This window comes from Arachis hypogaea, chromosome 18 (genome assembly GCF_003086295.3).
Source record: "Arachis hypogaea cultivar Tifrunner chromosome 18, arahy.Tifrunner.gnm2.J5K5, whole genome shotgun sequence".
NCBI lineage: Eukaryota > Viridiplantae > Streptophyta > Magnoliopsida > Fabales > Fabaceae > Arachis > Arachis hypogaea.
The window spans coordinates 53,823,800-53,839,871 of NC_092053.1; the positions used below are offsets into that span (position 1 = coordinate 53,823,800).

The 16,072-nt window shown below is 39.7% G+C and overlaps 1 non-coding gene across 1 annotated transcript; it reads right to left on the reverse strand.

Annotated features, from left to right (window-relative positions):
- Positions 1 to 1,263: 1,263 nt before the first annotated feature.
- Positions 1,264 to 1,371, reverse strand: LOC112773389 (small nucleolar RNA R71). Its single transcript, XR_003187941.1, has one exon. It is a non-coding gene; the product is annotated as a small nucleolar RNA R71 (small nucleolar RNA).
- Between the last annotated feature and the right edge of the window lie 14,701 nt (positions 1,372 to 16,072).

Consider the following 16,072-nt stretch of genomic DNA (forward strand, 5'->3'; position numbering starts at 1 on the left):
TAATTTTATCTCATAATTTTCGAAAATAACATCATCAATTAATGTTTCGATTCAAAAATTTCAAGTTTGTTACTTACTTGTTAAGAAAGATTCAAACTTTAAGTTCTAGAATCATATTTTGTGATTTCTTGTGAATCAAGTCATTAATTGTGATTTTAAAAATCAAATCTTTTTCAAAAACTAATTTCAATCATATCTTTTAAAAAATATCTTCTTATCTTATATTTTTCAAAAATTTGATTTTAAAATATCTTTTCTAACTTATTATCTTCTTATCTTTTCAAAATTGATTTTCAAAATTTGTTTCAACTAACTAACTAACTTTTGTTTGTTTCTTATATTTTTCAAAACTACCTAACTAACTATCTCTCTCTAATTTTCGAAAACCCCTTCCCTTTTTTTCAAAATTTCTTTTTAATTAACTAATTATTTTAATTTTTTATTTTAATTTTCGAAAATTACTAACCTTTTTCAAAAACTATTTTCGAAAATCACTAACTCTTTTTCAAAAATAATTTTCGAAAATTCCCTTTCTCTCTCATCTCCTTCTATTTATTTATTCATCTACTAACACTTCTCTTCATCTCACATCTCTGCTCTCCTCACCCTTGTGTTTCTTTCCTTACATTACATTCTTTTCTTCTTCTTTTCTTCTACTCACACAGGGACTTCTATACTGTGGTAAAAAGGATCCCTATTATTATTATTTTTCTGTTCCCTCTTTTTCATATGAGCAGGAGCAAGGACAAGAATATTCTTGTTGAAGCAGATCCAGAACTTGAAAGGACTCTGAAGAGAAAACTAAGAGAAGCTAAATTACAATAATCCAGCAAGCACCTTTCAGAAATTTTCGAACAGGAAGAGGAGATGGCAGCCGAAAATAATAATAATGCAATGAGGATGCTTGGTGACTTTACTGCACCTAATTCCAATTTACATGGAAGAAGCATCTCCATCCCCACCATTGGAGCAAACAATTTTGAGCTGAAACCTCAATTAGTTTCTCTGATGCAGCAGAACTGCAAGTTCCATGGACTTCCATCTGAAGATCCTTTTCAGTTCTTAACTGAATTCTTGCAGATCTGTGATACTGTTAAGACTAATGGAGTAGATCCTGAAGTCTACAGGCTCATGCTTTTCCCTTTTGCTGTAAGAGACAGAGCTAGAGTGTGGTTGGACTCTCAACCCAAAGATAGCCTGAACTCTTGGGATAAGCTGGTCACGGCTTTCTTAGCCAAGTTCTTTCCTCCTCAAAAGTTTAGTAAGCTTAGAGTGGATGTTCAAACCTTCAAACAGAAAGAAGGTGAATCCCTCTATGAAGCTTGGGAGAGATACAAGCAACTGACCAAAAAGTGTCCTTCTGACATGCTTTCAGAATGGACCATCCTGGATATATTCTATGATGGTCTGTCTGAATTAGCTAAGATGTCATTGGATACTTCTGCAGGTGGATCCATTCACCTAAAGAAAACGCCTGCAGAAGCTCAAGAACTCATTGACATGGTTGCTAATAACCAGTTCATGCACACTTCTGAGAGGAATCCTGTGAGTAATGGGATGCCTCAGAAGAAGGGAGTTCTTGAAATTGATACTCTGAATGCCATATTGGCTCAGAATAAAATATTGACTCAGCAACTCAATATGATTTCTCAGAGTCTGAATGGAATGCAAGCTGCACCCAACAGTACTCAAGAGGCGCCTTCTGAAGAAGATGCCTATGATCCTGAGAACCCTGCAATAGCAGAGGTAAATTACATGGGTGAACCATATGGAAACACCTATAATCCCTCATGGAGAAATCACCCAAATCTCTCATGGAAGGATCAACAAAAGCCTCAACAAGGCTTTAATAATGGTGGAAGAAACAGGTTTGGCAATAGCAAGCCTTTTCCATCATCCACTCAGCAACAGACAGAGAACTCTGAACAAAATACTTCTAATTTAGCAAACTTAGTCTCTGATCTATCTAAGGCCACTGTGAGTTTCATGAATGAAACAAGGTCCTCCATTAGAAATTTGGAAGCACAAGTGGTCCACCTGAGTAAAAGAGTCACTAAAATCCCTCCTAGTACTCTCCCAAGCAATATAGAAGAAAATCCAAAAGGAGAGTGCAAGGCCATTGAAATGACCATCGTGGCCGAAACCACAAAAGAGGAGGAGGATGTGAATCTTAAGGAGGAAGACCTCCTGGGGCGTTCAGTGATCAATAAGGAGTTTCCCTCTGAGGAACCAAAGGAATCTGAGAGTCAACTAGAGACCATAAAGATTCCATTAAACCTCCTTGTGCCATTCATGAGCTCTGATGAGTATTCCTCTTCTGAAGAGAATGAGGATGTTACTAAGGAGAAAGTTACCAAGAAGCTGAATGCCAAATTATTTGGTATTGAGACTTGGGAAGATGAACCTCCCTTGTTCACCAATGAACTAAGTGATCTGGATCAACTGACATTGCCTCAGAAGAAACAGGATCCTGGAAAGTTCATAATACCTTGTACCATAGGCACCATGATCTTTGAAAAGGCTCTGTGTGACCTTGGTTCAGGGATAAACCTCATGCCCCTCTCTGTAATAGAGAAACTGGGAATCTTTGGGGTACAAGTTGCTAAAATCTCATTAGAGATGGCAGACAATTCAAGAAAACAGGCTTATGGACAAGTAGAGGACATATTAGTAAAGGTTGAAGGCCTTTACATCCCTGCTGATTTTATAATCCTAGACACTGGGAAGGATGAGGATGAATCCATCATCCTTGGAAGACCCTTCCTAGCCACATCAAGAGCTGTGATTGATGTTGACAGAGGTGAACTAGTCCTTCAATTGAATGAGGACTCCCTTGTGTCTACAACTCAAGGTTATCCCTCTGTAAACATGGAAAAGAGGCACAGTAAGCTTCTCTCAAAACAGAGTCAACCAGAGCCCCCACAGTCAAACTCTAAGTTTGGTGTTGAACTTCCATATCCAAACTCTAAGTTTGGTGTTGGGGAGTCTCAACAATGCTATGAACATCTGTGAGGCTCCATGAGAGCCAACTGTCAAGCTATTGACATTAAAGAAGCGCTTGTTGGGAGGCAACCCAATTTTTATTTATCTAATTTTATTTTTATTGTTATTTCATGTTTTATTAGGTTCATGATCATGTGGAGTCACAAAATAAATGAAAAAATTGAAAACGGAATCAAAAATAGCAGAAGAAAAATCACACCCTAGAGGAGGATCTCACTGGCGTTTAAAAGCCAGTAAAGAGCATCTGTCTGGCGTTCAACGCCAGAACAGAGCATGTTTCTGGCGTTCAACGCCAGAAACAAGCAGCATCCTGGCATTCAGATGCCAGAAATGCACAGTAAAGAAGAGCTGGCGCTGAACGCCAGAAACAAGCATTTGGCTGGCGTTCAACGCCAGAAATATGCTGCATCTGGGCGTTGAACGCCCAGAATAAGTATCAGTTCAGCGTTTAAACGCCAGAATTGCATGCAAAGGCATTTTACATGCCTAATTAGTGCAGGGATGCAATTCCTTGGCACCTCAGGATCTGTGGACCCCACATGATCATCTCAGCATCCGTGGACCCCACAGGATCCCCACCTACCACCACTCACTCTCTTCCCTCTTCTCAATGTTCATCCTCTCTTCCCAATAAACACTCTTACCCAAAACTCTTCACCAATCACCTCAATCTCTCTTCCCTATCACCACTTCACCACTCACATCCAACCACTCTTCCCCATAAACCTACCTCATAAACCCCACCTACCTTCAAAATTCAAAATGAATTTCCCACCCAAAACCCACCCTTATGGCCGAACCTTACCCCCCTCCCTTCCCTATATATAGCCCTCCATTCTTCCTCATTTTCACACAACACAACCCTCTCTTTTCTTCTTGGCCGAATACACCTCTCCCTCCTCTCCTCCATATTTTCTTCTTCTTCATCTATTCTTTCTTCTCTTGCTCGAGGGCGAGCAATATTCTAAGTTTGGTGTGGTAAAAGCATAAGCTTTTTGTTTTTCCATTACCATTGATGGCACCCAAGACCGGAGAATCCTCTAGAAAAGGGAAAGGGAAGACAAAAGCTTTCACCTCCGAGTCATGGGAGATGGAAAGATTCATCTCCAAAGCTCATCAAGACCACTTCTATGAAGTTGTGGCCAAGAAGAAGGTGATCCCCGAGGTCCCTTTCAAACTCAAGAGAAATGAGTATCCGGAGATCCGACATGAGATCCATAGAAGAGGTTGGGAAGTTCTAACAAACCCCATCCAACAAGTCAGAATTCTAATGGTTCAAGAGTTCTATGCTAATGCATGGATCACAAGGAACCATGATCAAAGTAAGAACCTGAACCCAAAGAATTACCTCACCATGGTTCGGGGGAATTACTTAGATTTTAGTCCAGAAAATGTAAGGTTGGCGTTCAACTTGCCAATGATGGAAGAGAACGCACGCCCCTACACAAGGAGAGTCAACTTTGATCAAAGGTTGGACCAAGTCCTCATGGACATATGTGTGGAAGGAGCTCAATGGAAGATTGACTCAAAAGGCAAACCGGTTCAACTGAGAAGAGAAGACTGGACTTTAAGCCTATAGCTAAAGGATGGTTGGAGTTCATTCAACGCTCAATCATTCCCACTAGCAACCGGTCTGAAGTTACTATAGACCGGGCCATCATGATCCATAGCATCATGATTGGAGAAGAGATGGAGGTTCATGAGATTATACCTCAAGAACTCTACAAGGTGGCTGACAAGTCCTCCACTATGGCAAGGTTAGCTTTTCCTCACCTCATTTGCCATCTATGCAATTCGGCTGGGATTGACATAGAAGGAGACATTCCCATTGAGGAAGAGAAGCCCATCACTAAGAAAAGGATGGAGCAAACAAGAGAGCCCATTCATGGAGCTCAAGAGACGCATGAAGCTCATCACCATGAGATCCCGGAGATGCCTCAAGTGCATTTTCCTCCACAAAACTATTGGGAGCAAATCAACACCTCCCTAGGAGAATTAAGTTCCAACATGGGACAATTAAGGGTGGAACATCAAGAGCACTCCATCATCCTTCATGAAATTAGAGAAGATCAAAAAGCAATGAGGGAGGAGCAACAAAGACAAGGAAGAGACATAGAAGAGCTCAAGGACATCATTGGTTCCTCAAGAAGGAAACACCACCATCACTAAGGTGGATTCATTCCTTGTTCTTAAATTCTCTGTTTTTCGTTTTCTTTATGATTAAGTGCTTATCCATGTTTGTGTCTTATTACATGATCATTAGTATTTAGTAACTATGTCTTAAAGTTATGAATGTCCTATGAATCCATCACATCTCTTAAATGAAAAATGTTTTAATTCAAAAGAACAAGAAGTACATGAGTTTCGAATTTATCCTTGAACTTAGTTTAATTATATTGATGTGGTGACAATGCTTCTTGTTTTCTGAATGAATGCTTGAACAGTGCATATGTCTTTTGAAGTTGTTGTTTAAGAATGTTAAATATGTTAGCTCTTGAAAGAATGATGACAAGGAGACATGTTATTTGATAATCTGAAAAATCATAAAAATGATTCTTGAAGCAAGAAAAAGCAGTGAATACAAAGCTTGCAGAAAAAAAAAAAGAAAAAAGGCGAAAAAAATAGAAAAAGAAAAAGCAAGCAGAAAAAGCCAAAAGCTCTTAAAACCAAGAGGCAAGAGCAAAAAGCCAGTAACCCTTAAAACCAAAAGGCAAGGGCAATAAAAAGGATCCCAAGGCTTTGAGCATCAGTGGATAGGAGGGCCTAAAGGAATAAAATCCCGGCCTAAGCGGCTAAACCAAGCTATCCCTAACCATGTGCTTGTGGCGTGAAGGTGTCAAGTGAAAACTTGAGACTGAGCGGTTAAAGTCAAGGTCCAAAGCAAAAGAAGAGTGTGGTTAAGAACCCTGGACACCTCTAATTGGGGACTTTAGCAAAGCTGAGTCACAATCTGAAAAGGTTCACCCAATTATGTGTCTGTGGCATTTATGTATCCGGTGGTAATACTGGAAAACAAAGTGCTTAGTGCCACGGCCAAGACTCATAAAGTAGCTGTGTTCAAGAATCAACATACTGAACTAGGAGAATCAATAACACTATCTGAACTCTAAGTTCCTATAGATGCCAATCATTCTGAACCTCAATGGATAAAGTGAGATGCCAAAACTATTCAAGAGGCAAAAAGCTACAAGTCCCGCTCATCTGATTGGAGCTATGTTTCATTGATAGTTTGGAATTTATAGTATATTCGCTTCTTTTTATCCTACTTGATTTTCAGTTGCTTGGGGACAAGCAACAATTTAAGTTTGGTGTTGTGATGAGCGGATAATTTATACGCTTTTTGGCATTGTTTTTAGTATGTTTTTAGTAGGATCTAGTTACCTTTAGGGATGTTTTTATTAGTTTTTATGCTAAATTCACATTTCTGGACTTTACTATGAGTTTTTGTGTTTTTCTGTGATTTCAGGTATTTTCTGGCTGAAATTGAGGGACTTGAGCAAAAATCAGATTCAGAGGTTGAAGAAGGACTGCTGATGCTGTTGGATTCTGACCTCCCTGCACTCAAAATGGATTTTCTGGAGCTACAAAACTCAAAATGGCGCGCTTCCAATTGCTTTGGAAGGTAGACATCCAGGGCTTTCCAGAAATATATAATAGTCCATACTCTGACCGAGTTTAGATGATGTAAAAGGGCGTTGAACGCCAGTTCTACGCTGCTGTCTGGAGTTAAACGCCAGAAACACGTCACGGACCAGAGTTGAACGCCAGAAATACGTTACAACCTGGCTTTCAACTCCAGAAAGAGCCTCTACACGTGTAACATTCAAGCTCAGCCCAAGCACACACCAAGTGGGCCCCAGAAGTGGATTTATGCATCAATTACTTACTTCTGTAAACCCTAGTAACTAGTTTATTATAAATACGACTTTTTACTATTGTATTAGACATCTTATGATTTTTAGTTCATCTTAGAATCATATTGATCACGTTTGGGGGCTGGCCATTCGGCCATGCCTGGACCTTCATCACTTATGTATTTTCAAACGGTAGAGTTTCTGCACTCCATAGATTAAGGTGTGGAGCTCTGCTGTTCCTCATGAATTAATGCAAAGTACTACCGTTTTCTATTTAATTCAACTTATTCCGCTTCTAAGATATTCATTCGCACTTCAACATGAATGTGATGAACGTGACAATCATCATCATTCCCCCACGAACGCGTGCCTGACAACCACTTCCGTTCCACCTTAGATTGAATGATTATCTCTTGGATCTCTTAATCAGAATCTTCGTGATATAAGCTAGATTGATGGCGGCATTCATGAGAATCCGTCTGTGGTATTCCGAGTAGGATTCTGGGATTGAATGACTGTGACGAACTTCAAACTCGCGAGTGCTGGGCGTAGTGACAGACGCAAAAGGAGGGTGAATCCTATTCCAGTATGATCGAGAACCTCAGATGATTAGCCGTGCTGTGACAGAGCATTTGGACCATTTTCACAAGAGGATAGGATGCAGCCATTGACCACAGTGATGCCTCTAGACGATTAGCCATGCAGTGACAGCGCATCGGACCATTTTCCAGAGAGGATGAAAAGTAGCCATTGACAATGGTGATGTCCTTACATAAAGCCAGCCATAGAAAGGAGTAGGACTGATTGGATGAAGACAGTAGGAAAGCAGAAGTTCAGAGGGACGAAAGCATCTCTATACCTTTATCTGAAATTCTCACCAATGATATACATAAGTATTTCTATCCTTATTTTCTGTCTATTTATTATTTATTTTCGAAAACTCCATAATCAATTATTATCCGCCTGACTGAGATTTACAAGATGACCATAGCTTGCTTCATACGAACAATCTCTGTGGGATCGACCCTTACTCACGTAAGGTTTATTACTTAGACGACCCAGTGCACTTGCTGGTTAGTTGTATCGAAGTTGTGAATGAAAAACGATTTATTAAGACGTGCGTACAGAGTTTCTGGTGCCGTTGCTTGAGATCACAATTTCGTGCACCAGAGAACATGCATCAAGGATGGAACAGTCAAAGTTGGAAGGAGCCTCAAGCTTATGATCATCCCTCTTGGCAACAACCTCCACCAATGTACGATAAGCAAGAACCATACCATGATGCATACCAATCCAATGGCTATTGGTGCGCACGAATCCCCACACTTCATACACTGAACCAGCAAGTACACTGGGTCGTTCAAGTAATACCTGAGTGAGTTAGGGTCGATCCCACGAGGATTGTGATTTGAAGCAAGCTATGATTATCTTGCAGATCTTATTCAGGCAGATAGAAGAGTTGTTGGATTTGTTCAAACGCACAAAATTGGAATAAAATGGAATTACTAGGTTTGATTATAATCAGTGATAAGAAGATGGTTAAGGCTTGAAGATGCTTTGTTCTTCTGATAACTCTGGTTTTACTGTCTTTTTCAACTATGAATTATTTCTTCTATGGCAGGCTGTATGTGATCAACGCTAGTTGAAAGGTCGCCAATGCTCCTCCAGATCTGAACCCCAGGGTTAGTGTGGATCCATTCTGATTGAGGCTGAAGCTCCTGCAGTCCATTCTCCTTAATGATCCTACTCAAAATGCCACAGACAAGGTCAAATCTTCCGAATCAGAGAATACTGCACCTTTGGGTTTTAGCCTCTACCTCAAAGACTCTATTCTCCCCATACCTCCACTGAACTGATGTCTCGAGAAGTTCCCAACGAAGTCGTGGATTAGGCGTCTAAGAGATGTATAATCAAGCTGGTGGTTCATCATTGTCCGATGAAAAAAACACTCTGAATCCATGTAGAATTTGATAACCTTATGCCAGTTCAATGCATTCATATTGATGAAGAACGAAGATACATCTTAGAATAGAGAATAAAACACGGATTGAAATAGAACAGTAATACTTTTATTAATCCATAAAACTCAGCAGGACTCCTCCCCTCAACCTAGGAGGTTTAAAAACTCATACTGGTAGAAAATACAATGATAAATGTGTAAAGTGTGTGTCCTCCCCTTGATGAGAGGTGTAAAAATCTTTAAATAGTAAACTAATGACTAAGGATTACATTAAGAATGGTAAAACAGTCTTTTAGTGCTAAAATCCACTTCTAGGGCCCACTTGGTGAGTGTTTGGGCTGATCTTGATTGAGATCCACGTGATAGGAGGCCTCTAGGGCATTGAACACTGGCTAGGGGGTCATTTATGGGTGTTGGACACTGGTCTCTTCTCCTTTGGGCGCTAGACGCCAGAATAGGACAGGAGGCTGGCGTTAGATGCCAATTTTGAGCCTTAAATTCTGAAGCAAAGCAAAAACTATTATACATTGCTGGAAAGCTCTGAATGTTAGCTTTCCATAGCTGTTGAGAATGCTCCATTTGGACTTTGGTAGCTCCAGAAAAGCTCTTTCGAGTGCAAGGAGGTCAGATCCGGATAGCATCTGCAGTGGTTTCTCTATCTCTGAATCAGACTTTTGTTCCAGCTCCTCAATTTCAGCCAGAAAATACCTGAAATTGCTCCAAAACACACAAACTCAAAGTAGAATCCAAAAATGTGAATTTTACACTAAAACCTATGAAAACTTAATACAATTTAAACAAAACATGCTAAAAACTATATGAAAATGATGCCAAAAAGCGTATAAAATATCTGCTCATCACAACACCAAACTTAAACTGTTGCTTGTCCCCAAGCAACTAAAAACATAGTAGGATAAAAAGAAGAGTAAGATACAATAAATCTCAGAGTTTCCAATGAAGCTCAGTTTCAATTAGATGAGCGGGAGTTAGTAGCTTTTTGCTTCTGAATAGTTTTGGCATCTCACTATCCATTGAAATTAAAAAATGTTGGTCTCTTTAGGAACTTAGAATCCAGATGATATTATTGACTCTCCTGGTTCAGTTCTTTTTTATTTTTGATCACATCTTTTTAGAGTCTTGGCCGTGATCCTAAGCACTTTGTTTTTCAGTATTACCACCGGATACATAAATGTTACAGACACCTTAACTGGGTGAACCCTTTCGGATTGTGATTCAGCTTTGCTAGAATCCCCATATAGAGGTGTCTAGAGTTCTTAAGCACACTCTTAGTATCTTTGGATCCTTTTACCTTTACCCTTGCCTTTTGGTTTAAAGGGTTATTGGCTTTTTGCTTTTGCCTTTTGGTTTAAAGAGCTATTGGCTTTTTTTGCTTTTTATTTATTTTTTTGGCATTTTTTTTGCATGCATATGTATTTTTTTCTTTTTTTGATTTTTTCTGATTACTAATAATACTTTTTCTTTTTCATCATTCTTTCAAGAGCCAACATTCTTAATTTCAACTTCAAATATACACTGTTTATTCATACATTTAGAAAACAAAAGCAATGCTACCACATCAAAATAATTGAACTATTCTTATTATGTAACTTGAAATTCATGTATCTCACAATTTTTTTCAATTAAAATTTTCTTTTAAGTAAGGTGAGCGACATATGGAATATTTTATAACTTTAAGACATAGATAGAAATGATCATGCAAAAAAAACAAGAGAACAGACAATAAAACATACAGAAAACAGAAAAATAACATAAGAAAAGTTGATTAAGAGAATGAATCCACCTTAATGGTGGCGGCTAGTGCTCCTCCTTGAGGATCCAATGTAGTGCTTGGTCTCTTCAATGTCACTCCTTTGTCTTTGTTGTTCTTCCCTTATAGCCCTTTGATCTTCTCTAATTTCATTGAGGGTGGTGGAATGCTCTTGATGCTCCATCCTCAACTGATTCATGTTAGAGCTTAATTCTCCCACAGAAGTATGCCATTGATCCCAATAGCTTTGAGGAGGAAAATACATCATTTGAGGCATCTCAGAGATCTCATGCTGAGGCAGCTGCACAGGCTCATGTGCATGCTCTCTAGTTTGCTCCATCCTCTTTTTAGTCATGGGCTTATCCTCCTCAATGAGGATGTCTCCTTCTATGACAATTCCAGCTGAATTGCATAGGTGACATATGAGGTGAGGGAATGCCAACCTTGCTTTGGTGGATGGCTTTTCAGCTATCTTGTACAGTTCTTGAGGAATCACCTCATGTACTTCCACTACCTTACTCCCAATCATGATGCAATGAATCATGATGGCTATGTCAATGGTCACTTCTGACCAATTGCTAGTAGGGATGATAGAGCGTTGGATGAATTCCAACCATCCTCTAGCTACAGGCTTGAGGTCAAGCCTTCTTAGTTGAGTAGGCTTGCCTTGGGAATCCCTTTTCCACTTGCTCCTTCCAAGCAGATGTTTGAGAGCACTTGATCCAGTCTTTGATCAAAATTGACTCTCTTAGTATAAGGATATGGGTCTCCTTGCATCAGAGGCAAGTTGAACGCCAACCTCACACTTTCTGGGCTAAAATCTAAGATTCTCCCTCGGACCATGGTGCTCCAATTCTTGGGATTTGGGTTCACACTAATGTCATGGTTTTTTGTGACCCATGAATTCGCATAGAACTCTTACACCATTAAGATCCCAACCTCTTGGATGGGATTGGTTAGGACTTCATAACCTCTTCTCCGGATCTTTCGTCGGATTTCGGATATTCATTCTTCTTAAGCCTGAAAGGAACCTCAAGGATCATCTTTTTCTCAGCCACTACTTCATAGAAGTGGTCTTGGTGGGCTTTGGTGATGAATCTCTCCATCTCCCAAGATTTGGAGGTGGCATCTACTGCCTTTCCTTTCCTCTTTCTAGAGGGTTCTCCAACCTTGGGTGCCATAAGTGGTAATAGAAAGCAAAAAGCAACGCTTTTCCCACACCAAACTTAAAAGCTTTGCCCGTCCTCGAGCAAAAATAAATAAAAGAGAAGAATAGAATAGAAGAAGAAAAAAATAGATGGAGATGGAGGAAGAAGGCAATTCGGCCAAGGGGGTTTGGTTGTGTATGAAAGGTGTATATATGAAGGGTTAGAATGAGGGGTATTTATAGGAGTGGGCTAGGGTTGGGTTGGGTTCGGTGATGGGTGGGGTAATTGGGAGAAAAATTTGATTTTGAAGTGGGTGGGAGTTGATAGGAGTTTTGATGGTTTTGGGAAAGTGATATGGATGTGAATGGGCTAGGATTTATAGGGAAGAGTGTATGGGAAAGTGTGAAAGAAAGAGGGAAGAAGTGAGGTAGGTAAAGATGCTTTGGAACCCACTGGTCCTGAGAGGTTAGGGAATTCAGATTCCCTGCTCTCTGCATTGGCATTGAACGCCCAGGGTCTGCTCCCTGGCTGGCGTTTAACGCCAGATGCTACTGTCATTTGGGACGTTGAACGTCCAGCCAGTGCTCCCTAGCTGGCGTTTAATGCGAGCAACACTCCATCCAGAGTGTTCTGTTTTTACTGCTGAACCTTTCCGTCTCTGTTCTGACTGCTACACATGACCATGAACCTAAAGAAATTTCTTTAAAGAAAAACAAAATTAAAAGAAATGGAAATAATTAATTAGGGTTGGGTTGTCTCCCAACAAGCGCTCCTTTAACGTCACTAGCTTGACGGTTAGCTCCTTACGGAGAATGATATGGGCTTAGAATTTTGCCTATTACAATGAACTTTCTTTCTGTCTTCTCATGGATGAGCTCCACATGCTCTAGGGACAGGACACAACGCACTGTATGTGGGTAGACTGGCTTCTTCGTGAAGACAATTCTCATGCCAGGTGAGAGGTCTTCGGTGGGGACTTTCTTGTCCCTCCAGCCTTTAGGTACTTTCTTCCTAGTACCTTTGTTCTCAGTGCTTGTTAATGGTTGCCCAACACCAAACTTAGAATTGATGTTTAGGGGCTTAGTACAGCTGTGCACTAAAAGAGATGATTGGAACACTAAGTGTTGCACAGTTATCTCTCTTTTCTCAGAGGGAGAGTTGGAGTGAGGCATCTTAAACAAGATATGATCCTCCTCTAGTTGTAGAATCAGTTCTCCTTTTGCTACATCAATGATTGCACGAATCCCCACACTTCGTACACTGAACCAGTAAGTGCACTTGGTCGTCCAAGTAATACCTGAGTGAGTTATGATCGATCCCACGAGAATTGTAATTTGAAGCAACCTATGGTTATCTTGCAGATCTTAGTCAGTCGGATAGAAGAGTTGTTGGATTTATTTAAATGCATAAAATTGGAATAAAATGGAATTACTAGGTTTGATTATAATCAGTGATAAGAAGATGGTTAAGGCATGAAGATGCTTTATTTTTCTGGATAACTCTGGTTTTACTGTCTTCTTCAACTGTAAATGATTTCTTCTATGGCAGGCTGTATGTGATCAAGGCCGGTTGAGAGGTCACCAATGCTCCTCCAGATCTAAACCCCAGGGTTGGTGTGAATCCATTCTGATTGAGGGTGAAGCTCCTTGGTGCACGAAATTGTGATCATCAACAATGGCGCCAAAGGACTTGGAGCTCTTAAACATGAATCACACTTTGTCACAATTCCGCACAACTAACCAGCAAGTGCACTGGGTCGTCCAAGTAATAAACCTTACATGAGTAAGGGTCGATCCCACGGAGACTGTCGGCTTGAAGCAAGCTATGGTCACCTTGTAAATCTCAGTCAGGCTAATTCATATGGTGATGGAGAATTGATAATTAAAAGATAAATAAAACATAAAATAAAGATAGAGATACTTATGTAATTCTTTGGTTGGAATTTCAGATAAGCGTATGAAGATGCTTTGTTCCTCCTGAACCTCTGCTTTTCTATTGCCTTCTTCCAATCATTCATACTCCTTTCCATGGCAAGCTTTATGTTGGGCATCACCATTGTCAATGGATACTTCTCGTCCTCTCAGTAAAAATGTTCCAAATGCGCTGTCACCGCATGGCTAATCATCTGTCGGTTCTCGATCATGTTGGAATAGGATCCATTGATCCTTTTGCGTCTGTCACACGCCCAACAATCGCGAGTTTGAAGCTCGTCACAGCCATCCCTTCCCAGATCCTACTCAGAATACCACAGACAACGTTTAGACGTTCTGGATCTCAGGAATGGCCGCCAATAATTCTAGCCTATACCACAAAGGTTCCAATCTTAGATTAGAAACCCAAGAGATACACATTCAAGCTTGTTTGCATGTAGAACGGAAGTGGTTGTCAGTCACGCGTTCATAGGTGAGAATGGTGATAAGTGTCACATAATCATCACATTCATCATGTTCTTGGGTGCAAATGAATATCTTAGAGAAGAAATAGACTTGAGTTGAATAGAAAAACAATATTACTTTGTATTAATTCATGAAGAACAGCAGAGCTCCACACCTTAATCTATGGTGTGTAGAAACTCCACCGTTGAAAATACATAAGAACAAGGTCTAGGCATGGCCGAATGGCCAGCCTCCAAACGTGTCTAAGATAGCATAAGACTTATCAAAGATCCCAAGTATGAAAATACAATGGCAAAAGGTCCTATTTATAGAAAACTAGTAGCCTAGGGTTACAGAGATGAGTAATTAATGCAGAAATCTTTCTCCGGGCCCACTTGGTGTGTGCTTGGGCTGAGCATTGAAGCTTCCATGTGTAGAGACTTTTCTTGGAGTTAAACGCCAGCTTTTGTGCCAGTTTGGGCGTTTAACTCCAGCTTTTGTGCCAGTTTTGGAGTTAAACGCCAGAATTCTTGAGCTGACTTGGAACGCCTGTTTGGGCCATCAAATCTTGGGCAAAGTATAGACTATTATATATTGCTGGAAAGCCCAGGATATCGACTTTCCAAAGCAATTGATAGCGCGCCAATTGGGCTTCTGTAGCTCCAGAAAATCCACTTTGAGTGCAGGGAGGTCAGAATCCAACAGCATCTGTAGTCCTTTTTCAGCCTCTGAATTAGATTTTTGCTCAGGTCCCTCAATTTCAGCCAGAAAATATCTGAAATTACAGAAAAACACACAAACTCATAGTAAAGTCCAGAAGAGTGATTTTTATTTAAAAACTAATAAAAACATAATAAAAACTAACTAAAATATACTAAAAAGATACTAAAAACAATGCCAAAAAGCGTATAAATTATCCGCTCATCACAACACCAAACTTAAATTTTTGCTTGTCCCCAAGAAACTGAAGATCATATAGGATAAAAAGAATATAATGTACAATGAATTCAAAAAACATCTATGAAGATCGGTATTAATTAGATGAGTGGGGCTTTTAGCTTTTTGCTTCTGAACAGTTTTGGCATCTCACTTTACCCTTTGAAGTTTAGAATGATTGGCATCTATAGGAACTCACAATCCAAATAGTGTTACTGATTCTCCTAGTTAAGTATGTTGATTCTTGAACACAGCTACTTTATGAGTCTTGACCGTGACCCAAAGCATTTTGTTTTCCAGTATTACCACCGGATACATAAATGCCACAGTCACATAACTGGGTGAACCTTTTCAAATTGTGACTCAGCTTTGCTAGAGTCCCTATTTAGAGGTGTCCAGAGCTCTTAAGCACACTCTTTTTGCTTTTGGACCACGACTTTAACCACTCAGTCTCAAGGTTTCACTTGACACCTTCACGCCACAAGCACATGGTTAGGGACAGCTTGGTTTAGCTGCTTAGGCCAGGAATTTATTCCTGTGGGCCCTCCTATCCACTGATGCTCAAAGCCTTGGATCCCTTTTTATCACCCTTGCCTTTTGGTTTAAAGGGGTATTGGCTTTTTCTGCTTGCTTTTCTTTTTCTTTCTTTTTCTTTTCTCTCTCTTTTTTTTTCGCATATATCCTTTTTTCTGCAAGCTTTTTACTGCTTTTTCTTGCTTCAAGAATCAATTTTATGATTTTTCAGATCATCAGATAACATTTCTCCTTTTCCCATCATTCTTTCAAGAGCCAACAATTTTAACATTCATAAACAACAAATTCAAAAATATGAACTGTTCAAGCATTCATTCAGAAAAATAATAGTATTGCCACCACATCAAAATAACTAAACTGTTTTAAAATTTGAAATTCATGCACTTCTTTTTCTTTTTCAATTAAAAAAAAAACATTTTTCAATTAAGAAAGGTGATGGATTCATTTTCATAGCTTCAAGGCATAGACACTAAGACACTAATGATCATGTAATA